Raw genomic sequence first — 14406 nt, 5'->3', positions numbered from 1 at the left:
CTTTAACGCCTCTCTTTGCAGTTGAAAGGGCCCATAGGGTTCCTACCAGGCCGTTACCACCAGGCGCTCCACCAAGACCGGCTCTTATGAAGATTTTGCATTACAAAGATAGAGACATACTCTTGCGAAAGGCCCGCAAACAACCTGACTTAACCATTGGTGGCCAAAGGGTGTCGCTATTTCCAGATTACTCTATGGAGGTCCAGAAGCGGAGGTCGCGGTTCCTAGATATAAAGAGACGGCTGCGCAGCCTGAATGTCCCCTATTAGATGTTGTTTCCAGCGTGGCTACGGATAGTCGCTTTAGGCAGAACCAATTTCTTTGAAGACCCTAAGGAGGCTCTGCGATGGGTGGACAGTCACGAAAACCGTTTGAGAAATGCTGATCCACAGGCGGATGATAGCTGAAGGGCGGTTACTATGGTTCAGTTTGCATGACTGAATTTATTGAGCGTATGTGATAATGTGTCTGTGAGATGAGGTAGTCATGTGCGCAGGGTTAGCGGTCATATTATCAGAAGTTTACTGTTCTAATGTGTTTTATGCTAGCTTAATTGTGAACACCACTTCTGTAATGGGTTCGTTCAATATCAGGAGGACTATTGAAGAGATAATGCGGGGAGTGGGAAGCAAGTGTATTGTATACTTTGGTGGGCAGTGCATAGCATTAACAGCTAGACTAAGCCACGCCTCGCCACTACAAGTTTTAACTGTACCGAGGAGCTGGTGGTTCTGACACGGTTAAATTTTTGAACCTGCAGTCCCTTTGGGAGAAAGTGCGGGGACCTGTCGGACACCCCCGGTGACCTTGTCCTAGACTACCTGAGTACAGGATTGATTTTGTGTTTTTCTTTTTCTCTTGTCTTGTTTTTTGTTTCTTTTGTCTTTGTTCTAATGTTGGGGATGATGTTAGCTTAGAAGCCAGGATGTGCAGGAATATACGACCACCTACTGTGCTAGTGGGACAGGAAATGCAGCAGAAGCATGTTGATGAGTTAGGTCAGACTCAGATTCGCTCCACTTACATATGGTTGTTTTGGTCTGATGGCTAGTAGGGTGACTTTCTTCAGCTGGAACATTAGGGGGATTAAGGAGGCCAATAAAAGACGGGCAGTGCTAGACAGTGTGGGGAAGTACCAGCCCCTGATTTGCTGTCTCCAGGAGACTCATTTACTGCTGGATCATACTAGCATTCTCACGCCGAGATGGGCTGGTCACTGCTTTCATGCCACCTATTCTGTCTATGCACGGGGGGTGAGCATCTTAGTGCACAGGTCTATTGCCTTGATAGCGGAACGGCCTAATGTACCTACAATAGTGTTAGGTGATTTTAATAATGTACCCTGCTTGTCACTAGATAAATTTCATGCTTCTCCACAGGTTGTCAGCAGCGGTCTCACTCCCTTCGGCAGATTTCTACAGGAAGCATCCATTTTGGACTTCTGGAGGTTGAGGTACCCTGACACCAAGCAGTTGGAAGTTCAACCCTTATTGGCTGAATATCCTGGTTGATCTGTCAGATGTCAGGGACGTTCTAAATGAGTTTTTTTAACATAATCTCCCATATACCGGTAGGATAGTAGTGTGGGATACAATGAAGGCATTCCTGCGAGGGATACTGGCTGCTAAAATTAATGGTCAGAAAAAAGAGACCAGAAACTTGCTTTTGGCGGTAGAGGCAGCAGAGGATAGATATGTAGAAAACCCTATACCAGAGCATGAATCTCAGTGGAGGGCAGCGCAGCAGTAGTTGGACGACCGCTTGCTCCGTAATGCCCGTAATAGACGGTTTTTCTTAAAGCAAACATATTATGAGGAAGGGGAAAAGGCGGGCAGGTTGCTGGCTCTGATTACTAGGGCTCAACAGAATTCTAATTACTTGGCAGCGCTGCGCGACGCGGATGGTACGGTGCAAGTATCCACTGAAAAAATATCCCAGGTATTGTCAGGGTTTTATCAAAACCTATATACTTCCAAAACTGTAGCCACGGAAACTGACATCAAAAATTTCCTCCATCCCCTACGACTGCCCACTCTAGATCAGGATCAAAGAGTACTCCTAGACAGTCCCTTTACTTTGAAAGAATTGGAAGTAGCGCTAGGAGATATGGCTAACAATAAAGCCCCAGGGAGTGATGGCCTACCTGCCGAAATTTATAAACATTTTGCCCCGATTCTATTGCCCCAGTTAATGGAAGTATTTAATGAGGCCCGGCTGCTGGGAAAGCTGCCTGACACGATGAATAAGGCGATTATCGTCGTTATACCAAAGCCGGGAAAGGATCCGTTGGAGGCGGAATCATATCGGCCCATTTCTTTGTTGCAGGCAGACGTTAATTGCCGGCTAAGGTATTGGCTAACCGCCTTAACTCAGTCATAGCCTCACTTATAAACAAGGACCAGGCAGGATTTATGCCAAACATGTCGACCGCGGTAAATATCAGGAGACTACACATAAATATTCAGGTGGGCCAGGTCCACGCCTTGAATGCGGCGGTCGCGTCGTTTGACGCGGCCAAAGCATTCGACAGCGTGGAATGGCAGTACTTGTTCCTGGTATTGGAAAAGATGGGGGTGGGATCGGTCTTTATTGATTGGATTAAAATGCTGTACGCATGCCCTACTGCTAGAATACAGGTGAACGGATATCTCTCTGACTCATTTAAATTGCAGAGGGGTACCCGACAAGGTTGCCCGTTGTCGCCGTTATTGTTTGCGGTGGCGATAGAGCCCTTGGCGGAGGCCATACGCACATCTACGGTAGTTAAGGGACTTCGATACGGGTCGGTAACCGAAAAAGTAGCTTTATACGCAGATGATCTGCTCCTGTTTTTAGATGATTGGGCGACATCTCTGCCAGCTGCAATGGTGATTATTAACAGTTATGGACACATATCGGGCCTACGAATAAACTGGACAAAATCGGTCCTGTTGCCGCTTGCTGGGGATGATTTGGTGGATCCTGTCACAGCCGGAGGGCTGCAGATAGTGTCGAATTTCAAATACCTGGGGAAACAGTTCTCCAGAAATAGTAGGGACTTTATAGACCTGAATGTAATGCCGCTATTGGATAAGTTCAGGAAGAAAATACAGTCATGGTTGAAGTTACCTTTATCTATTGTTGGCTGAACAAACCTGCTTAAAATGATTCTTATGCCCCAACTTCTTTATGTGCTGCATAACGCTCCCATATGGATTCCACTAAATGTGTTCTATACTATCAACGCAATCTTTAGAGACTTAATTTGGAAGAAGGGGATACCTCTAATAAAACTGAGTACCCTGTGTAGGCCTAAGACTCAAGGTGGACTGAGTGTCCCTGATCCCCTGGTTTATTATCTGGCAGCCCAAATGCAGCACATAAGGGGTTGGGGTGAGGAAGAACAGGTTAATAAGACAGGTAGAATAGTAAAACACTTGCTTAACAGAGGGTGCCTCCTATCAGCGCTAGAGGATGGCACTTTTAAAGAAGTAGGGAGAAGGTACGGGATATTGGATATGATACATATGGTGTGGTGGAAAACCAGGAAAATGGCAGGCATCACGGGGTATACAAAATTTACTCCAATATGGCCGAATATTATGTATGCTGAAATTAATAAGGTTTCTAGCGCTAGGACATGGAGGAAATTTGGCCTGGATAGACTATGTCAGTTATTCGAAGACACTTCCCTTAAAGATTTTTCTAAATTAAAGTAGGAGTTTAGTTTGCCTAAATCTCTTTTCTATGTATATCTGCAAGTGAGACATGCCATACAAGTGCAGGAGCGACAGGGGCGGCTGTTGCCTGCCCAGAAACACCTGATTATAGACCTCACTGCCACTGGAGGCGGCTCGGGGGGGAGTGATATCGCTGCATTATCTCAGCCTAATGGAAGCCTTACATAAAAAGAATCCATTGCAACTGTTTGAAAAATGGGAAAGAGATATACCAGAATTGAAGGGAGACCAATGGGAAAAGGTGCTCGCTGATTTTCCTGATATAGCGGTAAGTGAGGCTCACAGGGTCTCGCAATTGCTGTTGCTTCACAGGGTATATAGAACCTAGAAAATGTTACATAAAATAGGGTTTCGTGCCGATGATAAATGCCCAAGATGTGGAGTCACTTCTGCTGATCTTATACATTTGATGTGGAACCGTCCGCGCTTACGCAGATATTGGAACGATGTGGCAGACCTCATCGTGAAGGTTTATGGGGTTACGGTTAAACGTTCTCCTTTATTATGCATATTGGGATATGTTGGTGAAATGTCGGGACCTAGAGAGGTTAAGTTAGCGATTCAACGTATCTTATATCAGGCTAGGAAGCGGATAGCGTCTCGATGGATAGCTCCGGAACCGCCGGAGGTGCACAAATTAGTGAAGGCAATACACACTTTGGTGCAACTTCAGAGTTATGTGTATCAAAAGAAAGGGAATAACAAGAAGTTTAATAAAATCTGGTATGCATGGATTGAACATTTCCATCTCGTTGTTTAAGATAGGGTTCTAGGGCTAGAGTAGGCTGTGACAGTCATAGGTAATAAGGCAATCTGGATATAGCGTAACAAAAAGGGTGGAGTGCGTATATGCTGGAGTGCTTGTAGTATGACTGTGAGTCGGATCACATCCTGAACGCTGCTGTGGACTATTTCCAAGATGGACTGCACCTGGACTTTGGGGCTGGGGAAGGGGGGGGGGGGGGGGAGGGTTTCTCTGAAGTTGTTAATTTTGTCCACATGAAAAATGAAAATTGATCTCAAATAAAAAGATTTGATCAAAAAAAAAAATTTTTGTGACCGTGAAGTAATTGTATAAAATGCGCCTGTCACACTGTTGTGTGACCTCAAGAAATGTTTCCTCTTTATAACACCAGCACTGCCTTACTCTCAGTGATCTTAACTGTTGACTATTGGCGGTTACATTGTTGCCTGACATAAACCATCTGTTAGTTTGGTGGTTGAACACAAAGAATGAGCGTCAAATAAGGGACGTGGCCCAGGTCGTGGTGCTGCTGGTGGAGCTCCTGTTGCAGGGAGAGGACGTGGTTGATCTGTGCCAGCTACAGGCACAAGTGAAACACCATCCTCAGGTGTGAAGAGGCAACACAACCTTCAGTGTTATTTGGTAGGGTCGAATGCGGCTCTACGAATGGTGAGGCCAGAACAAGTACAGGCGATAGTAGATTGGATGGCTGACAGTGCCTCCAGTTCCTTCACATTGTCTTCCACCCAGTCTCCTGCTGAAAGATCAGAGTTGGCACCTGCAGTCCATCAGTTTTTCACCTCACCCCCTTGCAAATCAGCCAAGCAGTCTGAGCCCCAAGTCATGCAGCAGTCTCTTTTGCTTTTTGATGACTCTGCTAGCAGGGTTTCCCAGGGCCATCCACATAGGATGAGTACATGGGAGGACCATCGCAGCACGTCTCGGAGGATGACGAAACACAGGTGCCAACTGCTGTGGCTTTCGAAAGTGTGCAGACCAACAAGGAGGGCAGGAGTGAAGACTGGGTGGAAAATGATGTGGAGGATGATGAGGTCCTCGACCCCACATGGAATCAAGGTGGTACGGCGGATGAGGAAGTCAGACACACAGATAAACCAACAACCAGGCTCTAGGCGAGAAGCAGGGGAAGGGTCACCTCCTAGCTAAACCCTGACCTCTTTCGCTGCACTGCTCAGCCCACATTCAGACCTTGAAGGTAGGAATGATGTGTCCTCGTGCCTGGGATAAAACACCCTATATTCCCTGAGATGGTGAAAAGGGGAAAAGGAGCAGCCTGCTCGCACAGAACCTGGATGGGAAAGATGACACAAAAACAACCTAGACAGCAATCAACAAAAACTGAAACCACACTTATCTTTTCTGAGCTGGAACAGACAACCTTCCTTCCTTGCTTCCAAGGCCAGACTGATTTCTATAACCCACTCAGAACACTGGACTAGAGTGATATGTAAACCAGTGACCCCACCCAGTGCACCTGATGGGAGGCGGGTTCAGCATGACTCCAAAACAAAACAAAACTAAACACGTGCTGCTATTCTGGCCGACCTCGGCACATAGTCAGAGCAGGGCATGACAGTACCCCCCCTTCTACGGGTGACCTCCGGACACCCCGGAACAACCTTATCCGGATGGGATCTATGAAAAGCCTTTACCAATCGGCTGGCACTGACATCCAGCACCGGAACCCACGTCCTCTCCTCAGGGCCGTATCCCCTCCAGTGTACCAGGTACCTAAGGGAACCCCGAAGAACTCTAGAGTCGAGAACCCTGGAGATCTCGAACTCCAAATTTCCATCGACCAGAACGGGAGGAGGAGGCAATGGCGATGGTTCCAGCGGTTTCACATATTTTTTTAGTAAAGACCTGTGGAACACATCATGGATCCTCCAAGTTTGCGGAAGATCCAGCCGAAACGCTACTGGATTGATCACCGCAGATATTTTGTACGGACCGATAAATCTTGGACCCAGTTTCCAAGATGGCACTCACAATTTAATATTTTTAGTGGACAACCACACCAGATCACCCACACACAGGTCCGGACCAGTCACACGTCTCTTGTCAGCCATTCGCTTATACCTCTCACCCATCTTCTCCAAATTCCCATGGATCCTCCGCCAGATAGAGGACAAGGCAGAAGAAAATCTCTCCTCCTCTGGCATCCCAGAGGAACTAGTCTCAGAAAAGGTACCAAACTGAGGATGAAAACCGTATGCACCAAAAAATGGCGATTTACCTGTAGACTCCTGCCTACGGTTATTCAAAGCAAATTCTGCTAGGGACAAGAATGAGGACCAGTCCTCCTGATTCTCAGCCACAAAGTACCTCAAGTAGGTCTCCAGGTTTTGATTAGTACGCTCTGTCTGTCCATTCGACTGCGGATGAAAAGCCGAAGAAAACGAAAGTTGAATGCCCAGCCGAGAACAGAACGCCCTCCAAAACCTGGAGACAAACTGCGTGCCCCTATCAGAGACCACATCCGAAGGAATACCAGGCAATCTCACAATATTATCCACAAAAATCTGCACAAGAGTCTTGGCGTTAGGCAGACTAGTTAAAGATATAAAGTGAGCCATTTTACTGAAACGGTCAACTACCACCAAGAAAAAAGCACACGGGACCCATTTGCCAGGAGATGGACCCTGCGACAGCACCGCTCCAACCCCCACCTCAGATGCATCAACCTCCACTACGAATGGCTGAGACACATCGGGCTGCACCAGAATGGGAGCAGACGCAAAACGCTCCTTAATAGCCGAAAAGGCCTGCAATGCCTCATCCGACCAGACAGAGACGTCGGCGCCCTTCTTAGTCATATCAGTGAGAGTCTTACAATGGTAGAATAGTAAATTTTCTATAATAATTAGTAAACCCCAGGAACCTCATCAAAGCTTTCTGATTCTCTGGTCGGTCCCACTCCAAAACCGCCCGGACCTTTTCGGGGTCCATACGAAAACCAGAGTCAGAAAGCAGATATCCCAAGAACGGAAGCTCCTGCACCGAAAACAAACATTTCTCCAATTTAGCATATAATTTATTCTCCCGAAGGATCGTCGAGAGCTGTCTCACATGATCCTGATGGGTCTTCAGATCAGGAGAGTAAATTAAAATGTCATCCAAATAAACCACCACGAATCTCCCCACCAAATGATGAAAAATGTCATTAACGAATCGCTGAAATACTGCTGGCGCGTTCGTCAACCCAAAAGGCATAACAGGATTCTCAAAATGACCCTCGTGCGTATTGAAGGCCGTTTTCCACTCATCCCCCTCCTTGATTCTGATCAGATTGTAGGCCCCTCTCAAATCCAACTTGGTGTAATGACCGGCGACACGCACAGGGAGGGAAAAGGGAAAGCCCTGCCCAAGGGAGAGGGAAAGGTGGTGACCCCTTAATCACCTTGCGGCTGGCACCTGACTGCCCTGACGTCCCTAGACGGGTTCCTCAACCGTGCGGCGATCACGTGCCTAAACCCTGGCTTTCCCTAAAATGAGCCCTAGATAGTGAACGGGCCGGTGGGATCGCTAGTCCGCACCACTGACACTAATAGGGAAACACCAGGGAGAGGACAGACAATACAGACAAACACATACACCCAGGTGGGCGACCACAGCAGACCAACAAAGGTCCAACAGGGATCCGGAGGGTAGCGTTCTGGACCAACAACCAGAGAACGCAGCAACACAGATCCAGAGGGTCAGAATAGATGTCCAGGCAGGAAGCTTAATATCTGGCAACCAGAGAAGTGTGAGAGGGGAATATAAGGAGGTTGGGAGTGCTGGACAAGGAACAGCTGAGAAGAAGGAGCTACGGATCCCTGAGTGAGCCAAAAGGGTTTGCAAAGCAAACCCAGAAAGCTACCATAAGGAAACAGCCCTATCTTACATAGAGCGCGCAGCCAACCGCTGCGACTTCCTGACCCCGGGTATAACGGAGTCAGGCGTGGTTCTAGACACCCTCGTGACAGTACCCCCCTCTCTACGAGGGGCCTCCGGACACTCAGGACCAGGTCTCTCAGAATGAGAGGCATGAAAAACCCGAACTAGCCTGTCGGCGTTTACCTCAGACGCAGGAAGCCACATTCTTTCCTCGGGACCGTAACCTCTCCAATGCACAAGATATTGAAGAGAGCGGCGGACCCGACGAGAATTAACAATTTTGGATATCTGAAATTCTAGATTACCATCCACAACAACAGGAGGGGGTGGCAGCGGTGACGGTTCTAGAGGTGGAACATATTTCTTGAGTAACGACTTATGAAAGACATTATGGATTTTAAAAGTCTGAGGTAACTCCAGGCGAAAAGCCACAGGGTTGACGATGGCTACAATTTTGTAAGGACCAATAAACCTAGGACCCAGTTTCCAAGAGGGAACCTTCAATTTAATATTCCTAGTAGACAACCACACATAGTCATTCACTCCTAGGTCCGGACCTGGCGACCGTCTCTTATCAGCCATGCATTTGTATTTACCTCCCATATTTTTCAAGTTAGCTTGCACCTTCTGCCATACCGATGAAAGAGATGACGAAAACCGTTCCTCTTCGGGAACCTTAGAAGACCCCCCCTCTTTGACAGAATTGGGGATGAAAACCATATGCACCAAGAAATGGTGACTTGCCAGTGGATTCCTGACGACGATTATTTATGGCAAACTCAGCTAACAGTAAATATGATGACCACAACTCTTGGTTTTCAGACACAAAACATCTTAGATATGTCTCCAGGTTTTGGTTGGTACGCTCAGTCTGTCCATTCGACTGAGGATGGAAAGCTGAGGAAAAGGACAAGTGTACCCCCAAACGGGAACAAAAAGCTTTCCAAAATTTAGAAATAATAGAGACCCTGCAGGACGTGTATTTGAAACTTTTGCGCGCGCACAGGTAGAACAAGAAGACACATAATCCAATACATCCTGACGCAACCTTGGCCACCAAAAACGACGAGACAATAGCTCCAAGGTTGCTTTACTACCCGGGTGCCCAGCAAGTGTCGAATTATGATGTTCCTTTAATAATTCGAAACGCAGGTTCAACGGTACAAACAATTTCTCTGAGGGGCAAGAGACCGGGGCGTCCCCCTGGGCCTCTAACACCTTCCCCTCCAGAACAGAGTGTACCGCAGAAACAACCACTCCTCTTTGAAGAATGGGCACCGGATCACTCACATTACCCCCTCCAGGGAAACAACGAGATAGTACATCAGCCTTGGTATTCTTTGCCCCAGGACGATAGGTAATCACAAAGTTAAACCTGGTAAAAAATAGCGACCACCTAGCTTGTCTAGGGGTGAGACGCTTAGCTGATTCGAGGTACAGAAAATTTTTGTGGTCCGTAATCACAGTGACGGGGTGGACTGCCCCCTCTAAAAAGTGACACCATTATTCAAACGCTAGTTTAATAGCTAATAGTTCCCTATTGCCAATATCATAGTTCTTTTCTGCTGCAGATAGTTTTTTAGAAAAGAAAGCACAAGGACGCCATTTGCCAGGAGACGGACCCTGAGACAGCACAGCCCCCACTCCCACCTCTGACGCATCCACTTCAACAATAAAAGGCTGAGAGACATCAGGTTGGACTAGTACAGGTGCTGAGGTAAACCTCTCTTTTAGAGAGGAAAAAGCAACTTTAGCGGCGTCAGACCATTTAGAAAAATCAGTCCCCTTCCTAGTCATGTCAGTAAGGGGTTTTACAATAAGTGAATAATTTTTTATGAATTTCCTATAGAAATTCGCGAAGCCCAAGAACCGTTGCAGTGCTTTGAGGTTCTCAGGAAGATCCCAATCTAAAATTGCCTGGACCTTCCTAGGATCCATACGGAAACCTGAAGCAGATAAAAAATAACCTAGGAATTGTATCTCCTGAACGGCGAAGACACATTTTTCAATTTTAGCATATAATTTATTCGTCCGTAGGACCTGCAGTACCTGTCTGACATGCACCTCATGTGTTCTCAGATCAGACGAATAAATTAAAATATCATCTAGGTATATCACCACAAACCTGCCGATTAGATGACTAAAAATGTCATTAACGAAATGTTGAAAGACGGCAGGAGCATTGGTCAGACCGAAAGGCATAACAAGATTTTCATAATGCTTCTCAGAGGTGTTAAAAGCTGTCTTCCACTCATCCCCCTCCTTAATACGAATCAGATTGTAGGCCCCCCTAAGATCAAGTTTGGAGAACTACCTAGCACCCGCAATCTGGTTAAACAGGTCAGGAATGAGAGGAAGAGGGTATGGGTCTCGGATGGTTATCCGATTTAATTCGCGAAAATGTAGGCAAGGACGCAGGCCCCTATCTTTCTTTTTAACGATGAAAAACCCTGCAGTCATGGGTGAAGAAGAGGGTCTGATGTGTCCCTTAGCCAAGCTCTCGGAGATATAATCTTTCATTGCTTGTCTCTCTGGACCTGAAAGATTATATAACCTGGTCTTGGGTAATTTTGCGCCGGGAATAAGGTTAACCGGGCAATCATAAGGACGATGAGGTGGTAACTTCTGACAACCCTTTTCAGAAAAAACGTCCTCAAAATCCGAAATAAATGTAGGTAGGGTAGTTATGGAGGCGACTAAGCAATTGCTATTTAAGCAATTTTCTCTGCACTGCTCACTCCACTCCAATATCTCCCTGGCCTGCCAATCCACCACTGGATTGTGCGCTACCAACCAGGGAAGACCCAGCACTACCGGAGTGGGAAGCCCCTCCAGAACATAACATGAAAGCATCTCGTTATGGTGGTCCCCTACCCGAAGGTGTAAATTATGAACAATGTGGGTGAGGTTTCTCTGAGACAGAGGAGCAGAATCAATAGCGAATATGGGAATAGGTCTCTGTAGCGTACAGAGAGACAAACCCATAGTGCGGGCAAAATGGGCATCTATCAAATTTACCCCTGCTCCACTGTCTAGAAAGAAAGAAATAGTCTCTGTCTTATCCCCAAAAACAATAACCGCTGGTAACACAAATTGCGATGTACGTATGGAGAAAACGTATACCCCCCGGCTGACATCCTCCACACAGCCTGGGGTTAGTAGTTTTCCGACGGTCTTTTGTTTCTGAGGAAAGAAGGACAGACATTAATGAAATGACCCCTCTCCCCACAGAAAAAACAAACCCCACGCCTACGGCGAGCCTCAGGAGGTTGGACCTGACGAGTAGTTCCTCCTAGCTGCCTAGGCTCGTCTAAGTCCGTACAGACTAACTGCTGCTTGGGAGGGGTTACCAATGGCTCTGGTTTTTTCAACCTGTCCCTAAGGCGTCTATCTATTCGGATAGAAAGGGACATAACCGCATCAAGGGAAAAGGGGGTCTCATATAATGCAAGCGTATCCTTAACCCTTTCGGATAACCCAGAGCAGAACTGACTCCTGAGAGCCGGGTCGTTCCATTGGGTATCCGTAGCCCACCTACGGAAGTCAGAGCAATACTCCTCTACCGGCCGCTCTCCTTGTAGGAGTCTCCGTAATCTTGATTCAGCCAGTGCGACTCGGTCAGGGTCGTCATATATGAGACCCAAGGCCCCGAAAAACTCATCCACTGACCGAAGAGCCTGGGAATCAGTAGGTAAAGAGAACACCCAGGACTGCGGGTCCCCCTGCAGCAGGGAAATAACAACCCCCACCCGCTGTTCTTCATTACCAGAGGAGTAAGGGCGCAGTTTAAAATATAATTCACAGGCCTCACGGAATGTCAAAAACTTGTCCCTTCCCCCAGAAAATCTGTCAGGGAGAGGGACCTTGGGTTCCGCAACAACCTGGTTACCAGTAGCAACCGCTGGGCTTGCGGTCAGTTGTAATTGCTGCTGTTGCTGGAGGACCGACGCCTTTAATCCTGCCACCTCCAAAGACAGGCCATGAAACTGTTTGGACAGAGCAGCAATTTGATCCATACTGGATTCTAAGTAGGTAAAATATATATATATATATATATATATATTTTTTTTTTTACCTACACAAAATAAGGGCCAGATATAATGTAATGACCGGCGACACGCACAGGGAGGGAAAAGGGAAAGCCCTGCCCAAGGGAGAGGGAAAGGTGGTGACCCCTGACTCACCTTGCGGCTGGCACCTGACTGCCCTGACGTCCCTAGACGGGTTCCTCACCCGTGCGGCGATCACGTGCCTAAACCCTGGCTTTCCCTAAAATGAGCCCTAGATAGTGAACGGGCCGGTGGGATCGCTAGTCCGCACCACTGACACTAATAGGGAAACACCAGGGAGAGGACAGACAATACAGACAAACACATACACCCAGGTGGGCGACCACAGCAGACCAACAAAGGTCCAACAGGGATCCGCAGGGTAGCGTTCTGGACCAACAACCAGAGAACGCAGCAACACAGCTCCAGAGGGTCAGAATAGATGTCCAGGCAGGAAGCTCTTTATCTGGCAACCAGAGAAGTGTGAGAGGGGAATATAAGGAGGTTGGGAGTGCTAGACAAGGAACAGCTGAGGAGAAGGAGCTACGGATCCCTGAGTGAGCCAAAAGGGTTTGCAAAGCAAACCCAGAAAGCTACCATAAGGAAACAGCCCTATCTTACATAAAGCGCGCAGCCAACCGCTGCGACTTCATGACCCCGGGTATAACGGAGTCAGGCGTGGTTCTAGACACCCTCGTGACAGTACCCCCCTCTCTACGAGGGGCCTCCGGACACTCAGGACCAGGTCTCTCAGGATGAGAGGCATGAAAAACCCGAACTAGCCTGTCGGCGTTTACCTCAGACGCAGGAACCCACATTCTTTCCTCGGGACCGTAACCTCTCCAATGCACAAGATATTGAAGAGAGCGGCGGACCCGACGAGAATTAAAAATTTTGGATATCTGAAATTCTAGATTACCATCCACAACAACAGGAGGGGGTGGCAGCGGTGACGGTTCTAGAGGTGGAACATATTTCTTGAGTAACGACTTATGAAAGACATTATGGATTTTAAAAGTCTGAGGTAACTCCAGGCGAAAAGCTACGGGGTTGACGATGGCTACAATTTTGTAAGGACCAATAAACCTAGGACCCAGTTTCCAAGAGGGAACCTTCAATTTAATATTCCTAGTAGACAACCACACATAGTCATTCACTCCTAGGTCCGGACCTGGCGACCGTCTCTTATCAGCCATGCATTTGTATTTACCTCCCATATTTTTCAAGTTAGCTTGCACCTTCTGCCATACCGATGAAAGAGATGACGAAAACCGTTCCTCTTCGGGAACCTTAGAAGACCCCCCCTCTTTGAAAGTACAGAATTGGGGATGAAAACCATATGCACCAAGAAATGGTGACTTGCCAGTGGATTCCTGACGACGATTATTTATGGCAAACTCAGCTAACAGTAAATATGATGACCACAACTCTTGGTTTTCAGACACAAAACATCTTAGATATGTCTCCAGGTTTTGGTTGGTACGCTCAGTCTGTCCATTCGACTGAGGATGGAAAGCTGAGGAAAAGGACAAGTGTACCCCCAAACGGGAACAAAAAGCTTTCCAAAATTTAGAAATAATAGAGACCCTGCAGGACGTGTATGTGAAACTTTTGCGCGCGCACAGGTAGAACAAGAAGACATATAATGCAATACATCCTGACGCAACCTTGGCCACCAAAAACGACGAGACAATAGCTCCAAGGTTGCTTTACTACCCGGGTGCCCAGCAAGTGTCGAATTATGATCTTCCTTTAATAATTCGAAACGCAGGTTCAACGGTACAAACAATTTCTCTGAGGGGCAAGAGACCGGGGCGTGCCCTGGGCCTCTAACACCTTCCCCTCCAGAACAGAGTGTACCGCAGAAACAACCACTCCTCTTTGAAGAATGGGCACCGGATCACTCACATTACCCCCTCCAGGGAAACAACGAGATAGTACATCAGCCTTGGTATTCTTTGCCCCAGGACGATAGGTAATCACAAAGTTAAAC

Source organism: Bufo bufo, chromosome 4, assembly GCF_905171765.1.
Source record: "Bufo bufo chromosome 4, aBufBuf1.1, whole genome shotgun sequence".
Taxonomy (NCBI): Eukaryota; Metazoa; Chordata; class Amphibia; order Anura; family Bufonidae; genus Bufo; species Bufo bufo.
Note: the sequence above shows the minus strand (reverse complement) of the source record.